This window comes from Adiantum capillus-veneris, chromosome 29, assembly GCF_014529385.1.
Source record: "Adiantum capillus-veneris isolate H3 chromosome 29, ASM1452938v2, whole genome shotgun sequence".
NCBI lineage: Eukaryota > Viridiplantae > Streptophyta > Polypodiopsida > Polypodiales > Pteridaceae > Adiantum > Adiantum capillus-veneris.
The window spans coordinates 92859267-92865266 of record NC_140959.1 but is presented as its reverse complement, the minus strand read 5'-3'; positions in this window follow the sequence as shown (position 1 = coordinate 92865266).

The window sequence follows — 6000 nt, the reverse complement described above, 5'->3', positions numbered from 1 at the left end:
GGCACCACATTTTTTTTACACATATAGGTTGAGCATTGCCAAGCACAACACCTTCCTCGAGTGGCCCCCGTCGAGCTAGGCCTATCCCACGATGAGTACGCTCCATGAGATGACATTTAGGACTATGAGCTCATCAAGTGCTTTCGTAATGGCACTACTTTTAGCATGCATAATCTAGCAAAGCAATACCAAGCACGACTCCTTTCTCCACCAGTCCTTGACTATCTTTGTGAATTTTATTGCCGTCTCCAGCATCTCGTATAATCCTTAGCACTCGATGAAGATAGACAACCTCCTTACCGCAGCCGTGTTGGGCATTCCCCCGCAATCATTGGATTCCAAAAGACGTCATTTTGGACATGATACTCCTAAAGCACTTGCTGCTCCCAGATATCTAAACCCAAATAAAGCTCAAAAATTCCCAGTGGCACTCCGGCCGAGCGGACTAGACTGGCACGGAACCGGCCCCCGAAGAATCTTTAATGGCCCATAACATGGCAACCGTAACTCCAATCCTTGATCTAAAAAGACCGACGCGCTCCACAAAGTGAGCACTTCAGGCCCGTGCATTCATTTCATCTCTATCACCTCAGCTGCAGTTGCCCAATCCGGTACGGATCTGCAATCGACTTGAACTTTAAACTGCCATAACCTCTTCACCATAGCTCCAATCGACGAGCCGTAAAGACAAGCCGGTAGAGCACTTCAAGCATTGTAGTTCTAGATCATAAACTCACATATGTGCTCACTTCAAGCATACTCCTTTTTGGCATCATTAAAGCACCCGTTGGCCCTTTTAAGCTGCATCTAGCATACATTAATCATTAAACTGGACCTGTTAACAAGCCCTGATCACTACTCACTTAATGTGTAGGCTTCAAAGAAGCTTAGCTTGCATTTCTCTGCTCTTTTCCTCATCATGGCAGCGGAGCTGCACGACACCGTGACCTACAAGAATCTTTTCAAGAGATTAAGGAGGCTATATCCATCTCTCAACAAAGGCAAAAAGCTGCTGACAACCATAGAAGGGCCTTAACATTCAAAGAAAATGATTGGGTCTTGCTTAAGTTTCCTAAGGCTCGATTAAGACGAACCACGAGCAAAAATCCTACGGGCGATCAAAAGTATTATGCTAAGCTAGCAAAAAGATACTATTGCCCTTTCCAAATCTTGAAGCCCATCAATGAGACGACTTACCAACTCAAGTTGCCCAACCATTGGCTCATACACAATGCCTTTCATGTGAGCCTACTTAAACCCTACAAAGGAGAGCCACCAAGTGAACCAATTATTGAAGATCCTCCCAAAGTTGAAGACCAAGAAGAGGTGCTACAACCCGAAGCTATCCTTCGGCGTGAAGACAAGGTACTCCACATGGTAAGATTATCTGACGGTATCTTATTAAGTTCAAAAATTATCCTTTTGAAGATGCTAGATGGATGCAAGGAATACAGATTAAGAATAGTATGAACCTTGTCAATGTTTACAATGCTACATTAGAGTAAGCAAATGTACAAATTTCTTTTAAATGACCCATGTTTTTGTCTTATAAGACTAGTTCTCTTTTTAATTGTGCACTAATTTAAATAGTATGCATACTTAGAATCATGTTTGTGATGACGACGTCTCTCAAACACCAAGTAAAATTTGTCACTCTACTTTGAGAAAATGAAATGGACTGAAGAGAAGACATGCTTGCGGCAGCTATGTCTCCCAAGCACCAAATGGATTAGTCATCCATCTTGGAAAGATGTTGTAGGGTAAAAAGGGGATACTCTACCCGCAAAGTAAGATTGACTGATGACTAAGGCTTTATCTCTTCTACCTCATAGTCGAGGACGACTATGATCTCAAGAGAGAGGTAATGTCATAAAATCTAATATCTAACCAACCCAAATGATTTTCTCATAGTAAATTGATCATTTAATGTGGGAGAATAATGGGAACAAGAGTTGAGATATAGACATGTGCTTATAGATCTATCTCAACACGGGGCCAATGGTAAAGGGGCCCAAATGAGAGATGGTCTATCAAAAGAGCAAGGCTAACCAATGGAGCATAAGACCGTAGGGTTAGCTTCATTGAAGACCTCCAATAACGAGTGTAAAAGTACTTTGACCTTAGGTAAGCTAGGGCTATGCTTGAGGTGGGAACCCGGCCCAAGCTTGAAGTGCTTGAGGTGCTGTCGTGCTTGATGATTAAGGTGCTTGAGGTGCTTGTCATGCTTGAGATGCTAGGGTTGTACTTGAGGTGGGAACCTGACCCAAGCTTGAGGGGCTTAAGGGCCAAGCTTGTGGTGGGAACCAAGCCCAAGTTGAGTGGATTGAAGTGTGCAAAAGGTCAATGCCAATCCCTACAAGGAGGGGACGAGCCCTACATGAGGAGGGATGAGAGAGAACACACACACACACACACACTCACACAAGGTATGCCTAGTACAAAGAAAGCAAAGGGGACACTTGTCAAGTTCCTCCTCATGTTGCCCTCATGGTGTGCCTGAAGCCTATTGGTTGGCCACCCAAGGGGTCCAATGATATTTTAGGAGATTTAATTAACTTTCTTTGCATTTATCAAGTCCTCTCTCTCAAAGGGGAAAGGGGGACACTTGTCCCAAGGCTACCCTTGTTTCTTGTAATGCCTCTTGCTTGTGATTGGTTAGGCCTGGAGGGGTCCAATGAGCTTCAAGCATGAGCTACAAGGGGGGGTCGACCAAAGCAAGCTAGGGGGTTGCTTAGGGGGTATACTCTCCCACACACATTCACACACACTCTCACTATGCATTGTGCAAAGTGCAAGAGCTCCCTCTCCTTCTCCAAGCACGTAGAGGTCGAGAGCCTACACCAACCCTCTAGGCTATGGAGTGCAAATCCAACCAAGAACCATGCTTCAATTCTTAAGCTTGTCATCTTCTCCATCTTCATTACTATGCTACTATGTATGCTAGCAAGAAGAGTTGTGATAAGTGAGGAACTAATTCTTTCTCCTATGGAATGTTTCTTCTTCCTCTTCCCTACCCTCATTCCCTGCTAGCTCTCTCCACCTTCGAAGGTGTTTGAGGTCTTGGGACTGAGGCTTGGGATAATTAAAAGCTTTCTTCAAAGTTTATGTTATGCTTGTGATGCATGAAGCTTTCCATGTTCATTGCATCACCTAGGTCACAAGGAACACAAACATTGTATTGTAACAAGTCTCTCTTAATGGGAGAAATCATAATACAAATGCCTATTGGAGGGGGGGACCAGCTCCACATAAATCCGGTCATCAATTGTTGTCATGTTCTCTAAATTCTCTCTCTTGTAAAAGTATTGTTCAAGCCAAGTTAACTAATTGCTATGATTATTTTGTTATCTTCAACTATGTTCACCCACTATACTCACAAAGTAATTTCTTAAAAGTATTCTCATTAATTTCCGCTACTCTCAAGTTAATAGGCCAATTCCATTACAACATACCTACCGGTCTCTCAACATATCCATTAAGGAATGTAGTTCCATTCTCGTTTTTTTGAGAGCTTGTCTTCCCCATTTCTCCCATATCTCTTTCTTGGCAATGGCCGCTCCAATCCCGCTATCTAGTATATATTCAATTGTTTTGATCCCTTTGTGCTCCAATGGCAATGTAATATTCCCTTCTTCCCCTTCACAATAATCACCCACCTTTTTTACAAGTACTGGTTTATCTGGTGTTGGTTTACCTTATTACCATATACATGTGTTAGTGATGTGTGTGAACACACTTAGGACTGCCGGGGCATAGGAGGTTTTTCGCCCCGTGCATTGTATATATGCCCATCACTCTAGGGCTATATTATCTTTCCATTGCACAGTAAGTAATATACTCTCTATTGTGTGCCTTGAGCCTCCTTCGTCTTCTCCAAGATGTGTGTGTATTCCTGCAACCATGATTCCAACAATTGGTATACAGATCAGGTCGCATCCTCTCGGGCTTAGTCGCCAGCAGTTCCAGCACACGCTTGCTCACTTTTTCCGATTTCTGTGAGCTTTGGTGAGCGTATACTTAGCATTTTCACTATGTGATGCTTCATTCCAAGACAAAATGTTTAACTATTCACATTGCTTTTATGCAGCTTGACACAAACATTGTCCTCTGGCTTGCACAATTGGATGATACCTATACATGATTATTGTAGGTAGGTAGTGCCAAGTTGAGCTATCGTTGTTTCCTACCAATTGGTTCTACTCATCTGCTCGTATTCCAGAGCAAAAGCAGAGGCAATATAATTACAACCAACTAACCAAGAAACGAATTGCGGTCCAAAATCTATCAGAACACGTATGACAAAGAGCAACACCTTCGTCTCATTGCTCAAACAGTTGTAGAGAAAGCCGTGAAATTGGACCATTTTACAAACAATTGTAGATGTAATCAATCATCATATAAGTTTAATAAATACACATGAACTTCTTTTTTTACCGATGCGCTTTGTTCTTGTTTAGTTCAGTGCTAGATGCTTGATGTCAATATCGATGTGTCCTGTTATGTTCTATGGATGTTCTATAGGGTAGAGGAGCCACTAAAAAGTAGGGACCCCCAAATAATAAGACTCATTTGACCCACTTTAGAGGCATCAACGTGCTAATGACTCCATGGTTAGCGCGGCTGAGGCAAATCACTGCCGTATGATTCGAGGTTCAATCCTTGTTGACGTCCGCGCCTCTAAATACCCCCCTCGATGGTTTCATCATTAGTCCCATTTTTTTACACGCAAATTTGTATTCTTTGTCGATCTTTGCCTGCAGAGCTCCCTTTGGGCTGCTATTTTTGTTGAAGCTTGCCTCTATGAAGATCTTTCATATGCACCTCTCCACGCTTGCATTGGTGGAGCATAGCTCTCCTAATTGCATGCGCAAGTTCAACACCTCTAAAGTGGCTCCTCTATCCTAGCAATGCCACAAAGCAAGAATAAGTCAAGGGGAGTTGTCCTAGTGGTTAAGCCTCGTTTATAAGTGACACGGGGTCCAACTCGTGGGATCTACGGCCAGGCGCGAGTTTTGGGCTGTCGGATCTCCGCAGAGCGAAGGGGGGGGGGGGGGGGGGGGGGGGGGGGGCACGATTTATATAGCGATGAAGTCACATTGCTTTCAACTGGTCGCGGTAGGGGAGCTGGATAGGGTGTGTGAGCGCGACTGGGCGGGTGGAGAGTTCGAGATGCAACGGAGCAGGTGGGGAGCCTACTTTTTTTATCCACCGTAGATGGGATCAATGGTGGATGAAACCGTGACCGTAGATCCCACGAGTTGGGGCGTGTCACTTATAAACAAGGGTGTGGGTGTGTGGGTGCAATCACGTAAAACAGCTGATGGAGAGCTATTAAAACAAGTGATAAAATCACAAGGCCTGCCTGTTAGAAGATACATGTATATATATATATATATATATATATATATATATATGATATATGTAAATAGAAATAATAATTGTACAAAAATTTATGCAAGAAATTATATTGCATCCACTACATGCTCTTGGCAAGGTTCATTCAAGGAATGTGCAAAGGCATTTATTCATCAACCAAGTCAGAACTTAGCATATGCACAAAGACAAGGCTTGTCCTCGTCACAACAAAAGCTTCAGGATTAGTGCCAAAACTAGTGCCAGGGCCCAGCACGATTGGACAAATATTTCAGGAATAGAGCCAGAACATCAGACATTACCCACTCTATGAGGAGTTTGAACAAAAACCCGTAACATACTTTGTAAGGATTTTGTAGAAATTGCCTGACTAACTTTTTGACTTCTTTAGGCCAAGTTGCACTCCAAAATAAAGTCTGTCTGTCAGGTCAAATCTGCAGATGCCAACAATCAGAACAAAGGAGAGATTTATGATAAACAAGCCTTGTCATTCAAAGTTTTTATATTTCATTCAAACATGGGAAACAATTTTCCTGATTTGAGGTTCAAAACCCATGTCCAGCATTCGATCTGCCTCATCAAGGACAAGATATGTAACCCTACGAAGGTTGGTTTGTTTACCATCGA